The following is a 14,607-nucleotide window of genomic DNA, read 5'->3' as shown; positions in this document are numbered from 1 at the left end:
TGTGGTCTCGGAAACTGACATACGGCCGGGAGAGCGGTGTGCTGACCACATGGCCCTCTATATCCGCATCCAGTGACGCCTATGGACTGAGGATGACACGGCGGACGGTCGGTACCATTTTGGACCTTCATGGCCTGTTCGGAAGGAGTTTTTTTTTTTTTTTTTTTTTTTTAGCTTTAGCAATACAGGAGAGATTGCACTCCTGATTCTGTTTTTAATTCTATATTGACAGACATTTTATATGTGCATCGCAACTATACAGCTGTCTTTACGGATGGGTCTAAGTAGGGGGACTCCTTTTGTTGCTCTGTCGTTTACCTGGATCACCTCCTGAAGGTCCAACTGCCTCAGGAATTTACTGTCTTCGATGCAGAGCTATATGTGACCTTGCGGGCACTGGAGCAGATGAGACGCTCTTCCAGTGCTAAATTTCTTGTCTGTTCAGTTTCTCTCAGCGCCCTTTACTCTCTACAACGTTTGTACCCAGCATATAAAGTCATCCAGAATATCCAGGATGGCCTCCTCCAAATACAACTACTGGGGTTAGAGGTGTATTTCTGCTGGGTGGCCGCGCGGGGGTTAGCCGAGCGGTTATGGGCGTTGCAGTCATGGACTGTGCGGCTGGTCCCGGCGGAGGTTCGAGTCCTCCCTCGGGCATGGGTGTGTGTGTTTGTCCTTAGGATAATTTAGGTTAAGTAGTGTGTAAGCTTAGGGACTGATGACCTTAGCAGTTAAGTCCCATAAGATTTCACACACATCTGAACATTTGAACATTTCTGCTGGGTGCCTGGGCACATGGGAGTTGCGAGGTGCGGAAGGGCGCCGTGTCGTGATCCTCAGGTATTTTAATGTGGCACCTCCCTGCATGTTATCCCCTCGCTGTTAAGGTGCAAGGTCATGCGTCGATGGGAAGACGAGTAGCCGGAAGTTACTGACAACAAACTCCGAGTAGTAAAGCCCACAACTCGGCCGTGGCGTACTTCCTTCCAGCCACGTCAACGGGACGAGGTCCTACTTACTCGTCTTCACATAGGCCACAGCACCATGACACATGGATTCTTACTCCGACGAGAGTACCCTCCAATGTGTGGTGCTTGTGGCGTGCAGATCACTGAGCGCCACATTTTATTGGACTGCGTTTTATTTGCCGACCAGCGGACTGCAGCGGGTTTGCCAACCGATGTGTCCTCTGTTTTAAGGAATGTTTCAAAGACTGTAGTTAAAGCATTAAAGTTCTGTGAATTGTTCAGCATTTTTTAAAGATTTTAGGGAGATGTTTTTAATGTGTCAACAGGATGACTGGCTCACCCAAGGTTTTTGTAGGTGGTCATCCAGTTACATTTCTCTGTCCTTTGTTTTAGCTCTTCTGTGTTTTGTTTTCTGTGCTTTAATTTCATGTATAGCTACTTTCTCCCATAATTTGTTTTAGTCCATGTGAGACAGGGTGACTGTATGTCATTTCGCGTGGATGAGTGTACAACAATTTCAGTTTATCTCCACATTCGTTTCTTTTTATGAGTGTAAGGGCGCTGATGACCTCGCCGTGGGCGCCCATAAAATGCAAACACACACACACACACACACACACACACACACATATTCCTAAAACCAATCCACTTCATCCTCTCAATGCAGGCTTGACTACATTGCACCAAGATAATGCCGACTTTTGTATTTCACGGTGAATATCGATCTCCATCGCTGTACAGCACGTATAGGCACGTTGAGCTTTCACCAGAGTCACCCCGATGTGAACACGTGGGAAATAAGGTCACTAGACAAGTCTCTCTTCAGAGTCGTCCAGTAATCAGTATGAATTAACTATGGACTCGGATCGATGCAGCCAGGCGGACATTTCCTAAAGGATACTTCTATGACTCCAAGCTATGAAGTGCTGCGGCGATTTCTGCAGATCACAATAATTGTATGACACTGACTTTGTGCTCATAATGCGGTTGTGTAGGCTGAAAATTCAACTGTTCATTTATACCACAATTAGTCATTCATGGAATGAACTACATGCTTTTCCGTCGTGTTCTTCACGAATCAGCAAGTTTTTGAAGTGGCACCGTCCCGAAGGCTACTTCAGTGTCTTATACTGCACCACCTCGCTCGGTAATAGAAGTATGGATGTTTTTTTTGTGTCTTATGGTTAATACTTACTGTTCAATCCGTTAGATGTATAGTTTCATCTCGTTTCACAATTTTTATGATCGCAATTGACAAATATGTCAATAGTAATAATCCATCTTCAGTACGATACTTTTTTTTTTTGTGTTGTTATGTCACGTTCAGGAGCTACATTTCCATTTTCAAGGATTTCAGTCTGTCAGCTGTGATCAGCCACAGAACTTGCGTCGTCGGCATCAGTGAAACACACACTACCATGTCTTTTTTTACGTATGTCAATAGTCAACCACCAAATATGAAGAGCCATTCAACGTGAGCCATTGTAGGCGACACTAGTGTCATTGTGTAAGGTGTGGAATGTGTCGTAAATGATTTATCAAAACAAAAAGTGGATAACATAAGCATGTGATCAACAGAGAACACAGTTTCATTTAAACGCCAAAAAAAGGGAGTACACAACGAGGAAAAGTTACAATTTAACATCACAGAGTGAATGTAATCGAGCATTTTAAATTGTTAGAACTGGAGACAGGTGAAAAAGTTTCTTGGAAATATCACATTCACGATCTTGTGCAGAAAGTAAGTGTTGCTGCCTTGACTATAAGAGTAATCTTGATGTTCACTACTATTGAAACGGAAATGCTTATGTACTTTGCTTATTTTCTATCTATTATGTCTTAACGTATCATACACTACGTGACCAAAAGTATCCGCACACCCCCAAAAACATACTTTTTCATGTTAGGTGCATTGTGCTGCCACCTACTGCCAGGTACTCCACATCAGCGGCCCCAGCAGTCATTAAGGATCGTGAGAGAGCAGAATGGGGCGCTCCGCGGAACTCACGGACTTCAAAAGTGCTAAGGTGATTGGGTATCACTTGCGTCATACGTCTACACGCGAAATTTCCACACTCCTAAACATCCCTAGCTCCACTGTTTCCGATGTGATACTGGAGTGGAAACGAGAACGAACACGTACAGCACAAAAGCATACAGGCCGACATCGTCTGTTGAGTGACAGAGATCGCCGACAGTTGAAGAGGGTCGTAATGTGATAAGCAGACATCTATCCAGACCATCACACAGGAATTCCAAACTGCATCGGGATCCACTGCAAGTACTATGACAGCTAGGCGGGAGGTGAGAATACTTGGATTTCATGGTCGAGCGACTGCTCATAAGCCAGACATCACGCCGGTAAAAGACAAACGACGCCTCGCTTCGTGTAAGGCGTGTAAACATTGGACGATTGAACAGTGGAAAAACGTTGTGTGGAGTGACGAATCACTGTACACAATGTGGCGATCCGATGGCATCGTGTGGGTGTGGTGAATGCCCAGGTGAACGTCATCTGCCAGCGTGTGTAGCGCCAACAGTAAAATTCGGAGGCGGTGGTGTTATGGTATTGTCGTATTTTTAATGGAGGGGACTTGCACCCCTTGTTGTTTTGCGTGACACTATCACAGCACAGACCTACATTGATGTTTGAAGGACTTTCGTGATTCCCACTGTTGGAGGCGATTGATCTTTCAACACGATCGGGCACCTGTTCATAATGCACGGCCTGTGACGTAGTGGTTACACGACAATGACATCACTGTAATGATCTGGTCTATAGAGAGTCCTGACCTGAATCCTATAGAACACCTTTGGGATGTTTCGGAACGCCGACTTCGTGCCAGGCCTCACCGACCGACATCGATTCATCTCCACAGTGCAGCACTCTGTGAAGAATGGGCTGCCATTCCCCAAGAAACCTTCCAGCACCTGATTGAACGTATGCCTGCCAGAGTGGAAGCTGTCATCAAGACTAAGGGTGGGCCGTATTGAATTCCAGCATTATCGATGGAGGGAGCCACGAACTTGTAATTCATTTTCAGCCAGGTGTCCGGATACTTTTGATCACATAGTGTAATTTGAGGCAACTTTGTGCATCGGTAAAGCATATTCCTATCGCAGAAAAGGATGATGAAAATGATTTGTTGTTAAAGCATGCGCAGTTCTTCATTGAAGCGTCTCGTAATTCTAAGTTTTCCATCGCTGTATTTATATTTTCTCATCGAATTTGTGGTTAAAAATGTGAGCACTATGGGATTCAAATCAGTCTTTGGATTGATGACCAATTTACCTTTAATGTGGTCTAATTGAATAGAAGCTGCAGTATTCACTCTGTGAAAACTATATGTGACAAAAATTTGCGTTTTATGAAATGTATTCGTAAATTGCGGAGACGGTATTACTTCAGCTGTATGGTTTACTATAGACATACGAAAATTTGTAGTGAACCTTATAGCTAATGCAATATCGTATTCACGATTTGCGAATATATTTCATAATTTAATACGGTTGTAGACAGTCAGCAGTGTCTGATTCTTCATACATGCAGGCATATGTAAAGGACATTTGCATCGAAAAATACAGACACTGCACTAACTCAGTTTTCATTCTGACAGTATTTTATTACGCATTCTATAGATGATGTACACATTCAGCAGTTCCATTTTCAATATGGTTACAGTAGACCCGAAAAATGAGGGACAAAAACGAAAGGTCTTAAAATCCAAGTTCAAATACGTTCTAATATTTCCTTCTGGCCATTCTGATTTAGGATGCCGGCCGCTGTGGCCGAACAGTTCTAGGCGCTTCAGTCCGAAACCACGCGGCTGCTACGGTCGCAGGTTCGAATCCTGCCTCGGGCGTGGATGTGTCTGATGTCCTTAGGTTAGTTAGGTTTAAGTAGCTCTAAGTCTAGAGGACTGATGACGTCAGATGTTTAGTGCCATAGTGCTTAGAGCCATTTGAACCATTTTTGATTTAGGTTCTCCGTCATTTCCCTAAATCGATTGAGGAGAATGGCAGGATGGCTACTTTCAAATGAACACGGTCCATTTCCTTCATTTTGCTTTCGCAGTTGAAGTCTGTGCTCCAGTTCTAACGACGTTATCGTTAATAAGACGGTAAACCCTAATCTTCCTCCCTTTTATTCTATTCGCGAGTTCCTCACAATTTAGTCTCTTAAATATACTGTACCGTGTTGGATACACAAAATAAAAGCTCATCTTTTCGCTTTTCTTCAGTCACTACACTGCGAATTCTTTGTGCGGTAGGTCTAATTAGTTTCATGGTAGAATAAATTTTGCTCTAATTGTTCCTCGTAACGGAGTTATACAGACTGGTCAGACACTGTGAAAAGCTTGTAAGGCTGCTGCAAGGGAGGTTGTACAGAGAAATAATTCTTAAGGAAAAAATTCTATACGTTGCGCTGTTTCCAAGTTATTTGACATTGAAGTTAGCCAATCAGGCCGTCGCGCGCACAATGTCAAGCAGCCTGCCAGAGGCGGCGACGCCAAATGTGTTCTTCGTTTGGTTTCGTCAAACCGGACAACCGTAGCTTTTGCTCACCTACCTTAAATTTATCACTTCCTAAAAAGGCACATATTCACTGGTAGTGAGCGTTTCAACTGGTATCTGTGCATTACCGTATTTTAGGGCGTGCAAATGCTTGAATTTGCGCGCGCAACGACCTGATTTGCTAACTTCAATGCTAAATGGTTAGGAAACGGCCCAACGCATCGAATTTTGTTCTTAAGTAATTTTTCAGCGCAACCTCCGTTGCAATACCTTTACAAGATTCTCAGACTATTTCTGACAAGACTGTACAAGTAGAATAAATAAAGAGTTATAAAAGAAATCGCAAACCTGGGTGCACCGCGCTTCCCGAGAACCATCCCAACATTCGAGCAAGTCTAAGTCTTCCAGTCACCTTCCCTAATACTGAATTAACGTGTTCATCCAATTTCATAACGGTTCTCAGTATTACCCCCAGAAACTTACACAATATGACGTGATGAATCTATTGACCACTAATCTTGTAGTCGGATGCTGTCGGGTTCTTTCTCCTTGTTATAGGCATCATCTTACATTTATCCATATTTAAAGAGAGCTGCCATTCATTACACCAAGTGGGAATTTTGTCGGCGTCTTTCTGTAATTCCCTAGTAACTTTCAACGACGATGTTTTCCTGTTCACAACTGCATCGTCAGTGAACAATCTTATAATGCTGCAGATCCTATCCGACAAAAAGCTTTTATGTATATTAAAAACATTAGATGCACTATTACGCTTCCTCGGGGCACACTTGATGCTACTTGAATTGCTATGGTACATTCGCCATCCTGTATAATGTACTGGTATCTGTTAGTCAAGCATTCCTTGAGCCGATGACATATTTGCGAAGACACTCCGTATGATCTTATCTAGGTTCGTAGTCACCGATGTGGTACACTGTGTGTACCTTAAACCGCGGATTGCTCAACATGTTGCTTAAGGAATTACGTAGGATCTTACCGGATAGTATTTTGAGAAATTTCTACACTAGACTCTCGCCCTACATTGTCCATAAATCGCTAACAGGTCGATGAAAACTACCCCAGTCTTGAGTTTCTTCTGGTAGCCAGTTTCTGTGTGAGTAGTCAAGGAAAGCACTTGCTCACAGCTGTTTCTACGATGTCTAAATCGAGTGTTTTGAGATGGAGTCACAGAAGTAATTTGGTCTCTTTCAAATTGTTTTTTCGCACAGCTAAGTGGATTGATTGCGCGAAAGTGTTCTGTAGATGTTTCTTTCCTCTCTGGCTTTTTGATAGGAATAACTTCGCCTTTCTTAAATTTTGCTGGTAATTTTCCTGTTCCAGTTTCTGTAATTGCTTGCCGCTTGGGAACTCGAGAGATAGGCCGGCAGCCCTCTTTGGTTTACGACGTGGTCGTGGGCCTTCTGAACTGCTGTGTGATGGTGCTACTGGATGCTGATGTCAGAACATCGTCTTCATAGTGAGCCGCAAAGTTATTGTTCGTGTACAGAAAACTTACAAGAATTTGCAAATGCGTTCCAGTGCGTGGGTGTAGAGTTAGGAGATTTTTTTTTTTTTTTTTTTTTTTTTTGCCAGACGAGTGTTGCTGTTTACTGAGAGCGCACGATTGGCTGGCATAGGCCTCATTAAAGATCGGAGATTTATTGGCCAACTGAGAGTGGTATTTGATTGGAAGAGCGTGATTGGTGGGATATAAATAAAGTAAATAAACTGTATTTATTTCCCGGAAACAAATGTTTTAGTGTGACTACCATCTTAACTTTGGAACATTGCTCGGTTGAGTCTTTGTGAAAATAATCTACGGAACTTGCAAGAGAGCCGCTGGAGATGGTGTACTGAATGTCGGTGAGGCACGCTTTCCGGTCTACTAGTCAGATCTTAGAATCTTTCTGAATACAGTTAGATAGTACAACGCATTTAGCATTGCATTAGAGTAGCGACAATTTTAACTCGGCATTGTGGATCAAGGCGAGGTTTGCGACGCTTTTTTACTGGTTTAAAAGTGTAGCAATGCTGTCAGTTGATTCAGGTCGGCTGATAAACATTTCCTTGCTAATCAGTGCTGAACTAAGTCGCGCAATCAATCTCGCGTGCAGTTTGCCGCTAGAGGCTCACTGATTTCGGTCGCAGATGCGAGTGATAGCTCGTGCCACAATAAGACATTTGCGAGGACAAAGCCGAAGTAAAGTTCCAGTTCCCTTTCATACTAACCGTAGGCTGGGTTCACGCGAACGCAATATTTGCGGTGCGTCAACTGACCCCACTGCTATGACGCACCTGGTAGGTACAGCAATCTACACGAGGAGGAACGTCCGTGGCTGCGAAATTTGGCTGCCCTCCTGCCGCATCGCCCATAGCGAGACGGAAATCGCGTGGCGGCAGCCACATTGCTATGGGCGTCAACCTTTCTTTTTCAAGAGCAAGTACTCACAACGTGAGGTGGCGCCTCGGAACGCATGTGTACCGATCTTATTATCACTTGGAAACCTACATAAATTAATATGTTACGAGCCACCTACAAACCAGCTATAGTAAGAGGGAGAAAATTTGGCCGCCGGCAAGTATTGATCCGTTAAAAGTCGGCTCCATTCGGAACACTTCGTATAGACTGTTCTCTATTCCAGAGGGCTGCCACCCTCAGCGAATACAAAGTTGTGACGCTGTAATTACGAGACGAGGCGTTGCTGTGTTGTCTATGTGAGCGGATGATTAATTGATTAATAACAGTAATTGTACTTATATTTAAATACATTATAGGCATGATCAAAAATGTTTACGAAGTGTTTTGAACTTGATGTTTCTTCTACTCATTGCGTTGTTTTATAACAGCCTTAATTTGACTTAATAATCCTTGCTATAAGTAGGCATCGCATTTGAAAATGATCGTCGCAGTAATGCAAATTCACGAATCCATGTTACTTCTGTATCAAACTTTATGCAATAGCAGCTGACAGGTTGGAGTCGCGCACGCCCGTGAGTTGTCAGTACTGGGAGACAATCAATAAAACATTTCCTCTTTCACATCCTGTCGCTCCTCTGAGGCCGCGCAACGCCCGTGCCCCTAAGGCAAGCGGCCAACTTTACTTAGCTTACGGCCGAATTCATCAACGTCAATTAAAACGAAGCCCATCTTAAAATATTGCTGTCTCTGCAAGTATTTTTGTGTCTTACACAGCAAGAAAACTAAACTCTTAAGAAGCTCTTGACGTTAGTTGACGTTTTCGTTTGAGCTATTAGTTGCTGCATGCATAATATTACAAAATACGGCAGACAACCGCGGGCAGCAGTTTGACGACCACTGAACTGGTCAGTTCACACTGGCAGAGTGGCAGGTGTGCGAAGGGACAATTGAAGGCAGTGGCCAGTTGACAACAGGCAGTATTGTGATCTCCGTTCTGAGCCTACCAGCGTCGTCCTCAGTGTGTCCGCTAAGAACTCAGAAAATCGACACAGAAATTTTTATAACGGAGGTAGAGAAAAGATCTTGTTTTTGGGACATAACAGCCGATGAATACAAGGATAGTAACAAGAGAGATACGGAGTGGCATGGCATTTGCTGCCTATTTCTAGTTTTCGCGGAGCATTCAAGTAGAGAGAGATAACAACTGTTATTATTTCTTTTCACCTCTTCATTATTACAATAATAGTATGGGTTACATACGATGAGTCGGAGTCACAACAAAATGAGAAATTTACTTTCTCTAAATGCGTTACGCATTTTTATTCATGGGAACAACAGCGAGAAATTCAGAAATTCCTAAATTTCTCTTATTGTTGAAATATGTAAGTCTGCAGGCTTTCCTGGCCGTTGTCACAGAAGGTAAAATCTTCTGGGTTATTGGGCCCCATCCTATTTCGTCTATATTCTGTTTATAGGTGCCCTCCGTGCCGGCCACAATAACGGAATCACAATTGACTTTCTTAAAGAAGACTATGAAGGGCAACGGCAACCATGATTTGCCCGTAGACAGGGCATTCGGACGAAATATTCATTATCCTAACAGCAACGACGAGGATTCGCTTTCTCACTCTGTTAATCTATCATTTGTTTCCTGACTTACTGATTCAAAAATGGTTCAAATGGCTCTGAGCACTATGGGACTTAAGATCTGTGGTCATCAGTCCCCTAGAACGTAGATCTACTTAAACCTAACTAACCTAAGGACATCACACACATCCATGCCCGAGGCAGGGTTCGAACCTGCGACCGTAGTGGTCACGCGGTTCCAGACTGAAGCGCCTAGAACCGCAAGGCCACACCGGCCATCTGAGATACTGACCGCATCGGCAGAATCCTACGGAGAAGTAAGTCTGTTGCACGCGAAGAGAAGCGAATGCATAATCTGAAAAGCCGGTCCTGTGGAAGATACATCAGTAAATAATATTTATCGAAAAATAAGCCACAAAATACTTTCATAGCGATAACACGGTTAACAAAATAGAAAATCTCATATAAAAGCTACTTGATAAAGTATTCGCCCACTCACGTCTTTTGATATTTAGAACGTGAAACCCTGGTTTAAATTACAAAATTAATGTTAAGTAGGGTTTCCTTTTTAGTTAATACTGCTTGCAGTCGTCTGGGCATAGAGCTAACTACGTTTGCTGTCAGAGAGGATGGAATTTGGCCCTTTCTTCTTTAAGAGCTTGTCAGGAATTTGTCTATTTCTGTAGTTCTCTTTCAGTGCTTTCCAAAGACTGGGCTCTGAGGAGGGGCGCTGAGTTTTCTCGGGTGTATGTACGGAAGCTACATCCTCGATTTTCTAGCCACATGCTTAGGGTCGTTGTCCTGTTGAAAGATGTAAATTCCTTAGAGACCTAATTTTTGGGCCCTAGCATTTAGATTTTCCCTTAAAACGTTTGAATACATTTTGTGATCCATCGTACCCTCTGCAAAATGCTGTTTTCTAACACCTGCAGCACACGTACACAATTTTTCACCGTGGGCTCAAGGCATTGCGGTAGCATCTCTGTGTTTTTCTTACACCACACCGTTCGCCTGCCATCTGACCTGAATATGTCACACTTTCTTTCACCAGAAAATATAACTCTGTTCCGGAATCTTTCTTCTTGACTTTATGTTCCTCGGTAAAATCAAAACGTTTCTTCCGATTTGATTCACTGACCAAAATTTCTTGCAAGCTACCCGGCCGTTAAACTGAAGAGCCAAGGAAACTGGTACACCTGCCTAATATCGCGTAGGGCCCTAGCGAGCACCCAGAAGTGCCGCAACAAGACGTGGCATGGACTCGACTAATATCTGAAGTAGTGCTGGAGGGAACTGACACCATGAATCTTGCAAGGCTGTCCATAAATTCGTAAGAGTACGAGGGGGTGAAGATCTCTTCTGAACAGTACGTTGCAAGGCATCCCAGATATGCTCAATAATGTTCATGTCTGGGGAGTTTGTTGGCCAGCAGAAATGTTTACATTCAGAAGAGTGTTCCTGAAGCTACTCTGTAGCAATTCTGGACGTCTGCGGTGTTGCATTGTCCTGTTGGAATTGCCCAAGTCCGTCGGAATGCAAATGGACATAAATGGATGAAAGTGATAAGACAGGATGCTTACGTACGTGTCACCTGTCAGATACTTATGTAGACGTATCAGGAGTCCCATATCACTCCAACTGCACAAGCCCCACACCATTACAGAGCCTCCACCAGCTTGAACAGTCCCCCTGCTGACATGCAGCGTCCATGGACTCATGAGGTTGTCTCTATACAAGTACACGCCCATCCGATCGATATAATTTGAAACGAGACTCGCCCGACCAGGCAACATGTTCCCAGTGATCAACAGTCCAATGTCGGTGTTGACTGGCTCAGGCGAGGCGTGAAGCTTTGTGCCGTGCAGTCATCAAGGGTACATGAGTGGGCCTTTGACTCCGAAAGCCCATATCGATGATGTTTCGTTGAATGGCTCGCACGCTGATACTTGTTCGTGGCCCAGAATTGAAGTCTGTAGCAATTTGCAGAAGAGTTTCACTTCTATCACTTTGAACGATTCTCTTCAGTCGTCGTTGGTCTCGTTCTTGCAGGATCTTTTTCCGGCCACAACCATGTCGGAGATTTAATGTTTTACCGGATTTATGATATTCACGGTACACTCGTGAAATGGTCGTAAGGGAAAATCCCCACTTCATCGCTACCTCAGAGATGCTGTGCCAAATCGCTCGTGCGTCGACTATAGCACCACGTTCAAACTCTCTTAACCTTGATAACCTACCATTGAAGCAACAGTAACCGATTTAACTGCGCCAGACACTTGTTGTCTTATATAGACATTGCAGACCGCAGAGCCGTATACTGCCTCTTTACATATCTGTGTATTTGAATACGCATGCCTATACCACTTTCTTTGGCGCTTTAGTGTATATCCGTATTCTTGTTGGTATTTCTGGCTGTGTTAGCACATACCCTGTTGCACCCGACTCTTAACTCACCAGCCAACTTAGGAGCGCAGATTTTAGGATTTTTCTTGATTTCTATCACGATAAATCTCACTTCTGCGTCAGTCAGTGAGCGAGGACGTCCGGTTAGCGGCTGGTTTCTCAGCCATGCGCGGAGCTGATTTCAGGCCGCCCAGCCAGCGTCTCGCGGCCTGGCCCCCAGCCTGTCAGCTAACAGGGTCATGCATTCTGCGCGCGATGGAGACTCATACGTCTATAACGTCTCAAGGTTTACGGGGAGACAACGACTCGTACACGTTTTGTGCAACGTGCTTCCAACTACAAGTAAATTGATAATTACGATAATTGCAATTAGAGTTGTTCTACCAAACTACATTTCCGTAGTTTTGGTACAGTACGTAAACGACTTAGTAAATGGTAGAATTACCAGCAGTACTGGTAGCATTGATACGAAAATAAACATAAATGAATGTGTGAGACAGAACAGGAGCCAACGAATTCTCTTTGTTCAAAAAAAAAAAAAAAAAAAAAAAAAAAAAAAAAGGTTCAAATGGCTCTAAGCACTATGGGACTTAACATTTGAGGTCATCAGTCAAATGGTTCAAATGGCTCTGAGCACTATGGGACTTAACTTCTGAGGTCATTAGTCCCCTAGAACTTAGAACTACTTAAACCTAACTAACCTAAGGACATCACACACATCCATTCCCGAGGCAGGATTCGAACCTGCGACCGTAGCGGTCGCGCGGGTCCAGACAGTAGCGCCTAGAACAGCTCGGCCACCCGGCCGGGTGGTCATCAGTCCCCTAGACTTAGAACTACTTAAACCTAACTACCCCAAGGACATGACACATATCCATGCCCGAGGCAGGATTCGAATCTGCGACCGTAGCAGCAGCCCGGTTCCGGACTAAAGCGGCTAGAACCGCTCGGCCACAGCGGCCGGCTAATTCTCTTTGTCGTTTGTTTGTTTCTTACGGTCGCAGGTTCGAATCCTGCCTCGGGCGTGGATGTGTGTGATGTCTTTAGGTTAGTTAGGTTTAAGTAGTTCTAAGTTCTAGGGGACTGATGACCACAGCAGTTGAGTCCCATAGTGCTCAGAGCCATTTCAACCATTTGAACCATTGTACTCAGTGGAACATTCTTCATCATGATCAAAGGCAAGCGTTTCCTGTCGTTATTAGTAGCCGGCCGCTGTGGCCGAGTCGTTCTAGGCGATTCAGTCCGGAAACGCGCTGCTGCTACGGTCGCAGGTTCGAATGCTGCCTCGGGCATGGATGTGTGTGATGTCCTTAGGTTAATTAGCTTTAAGTAGTTCTACGTCTAGGGGACTGATGACCTCAGATGTTAAGTCCCATAGTGCTTAGAGCCATTTTTTGTCGTTAGCTGTCTAGCAATAACAGAAACATGCTTGTGCAAGCTCGACGATGTATTGAAGGGTGTTTGATATGTTCTTCTTTTGCGTTTTCTTTTTTAATTTTACTATTCTTGAGGAATCTGCGTTTTCTAGGGCTGTATGATAAATATGTATTCTTTTATTTTTACTACAGCAGCCCTCTGTTTCTCATCGAAGTTTATCAGTTTTCGAATTAAACATCTCAATTAATCATTAATAATTTCAGTGTTGCTATAATACTGTTTCCTTTTAAGTAATGGACCGGAGGACAACAATGTGGAACAAAAATTTTCTGTGGATTATGTGGTTCCTTATACAGGGTGAACAAAAATTCGCGCACTCGAACTTCGTAGCGCGATTCCTCACATACTGGCAGTACAAAAAGGCATGTCACAAAATTTCGTCGTGCGGATATTTCGGGCAGTAAATGGACGTTAAAAATTGGCAGTCTGGGAACACTGTAATCACGTGTACGGTCACTACCACTGTCAAGATATACGAATAGTGCTGTGCAGCTGGTCCAGTGGGTAGTGTTTTGAGTCAGGATGCTGGAGGTCGAGGTTTCGATTGTGAGTGGAGGCTTATTTGTTTTTATTTGCTAAAAGTAGTCTGCGTGGTACGGTGTCTGACGTCTTAATCGTCATATAGCGATTACAGTGCGTCTTCTACAAAACATTTGCAGTTACGTACTACGAATACAGAAATGGAAATACAATCGATTTCACTGGTCAGCTTTTAAAGAAATCTTTCGCATGTCGTGGACGGGAACTGTTTCGCACCACCGCATCTACTAGTTTCCACACTTTTTTGGTACCTTCCCCCAATAGTCCCATCGATTAAATATTCTTGCCACGTTCAGGTTCATTGCATTTTGTTAGGGCCCTACATCACCAGTAGGGCTAGCAACGTGCTTTGCTAATAATTTCGATGCTACCATTGGGGGAGTGTTCACACAAAACAGATATGGAGTCTAGCAGATGCAGTGGTGCGAAACAATCATGTCCACGCCCCGCAAAATGCCTCTTTAAAAGCTGACCAATAAAAACGATTGTATCTCCTTTTCTGTGTTCATAATATGTAATTGCAAATGTTTTGTAGAAGACCCACTGTAATCGCTATGTGACGATTAACATGCCAGACTACTTTTAGCAAATAGAAACAAATAAACCTCGACACAGAATCGAGCCCTTGACCTCCTGCATGCTAACCGAAAACGGTACTCACTGCACCAAATGCACAGCACTGCGCTTTTTACTGACAGAGGTAGTTACCGTACACGTGATTACGGTGTTGCGAAATTG

The sequence above is a fragment of the Schistocerca americana genome, chromosome X (genome assembly GCF_021461395.2).
Source record: "Schistocerca americana isolate TAMUIC-IGC-003095 chromosome X, iqSchAmer2.1, whole genome shotgun sequence".
Taxonomy (NCBI): Eukaryota; Metazoa; Arthropoda; class Insecta; order Orthoptera; family Acrididae; genus Schistocerca; species Schistocerca americana.
This window is presented reverse-complemented; position numbering follows the sequence as displayed.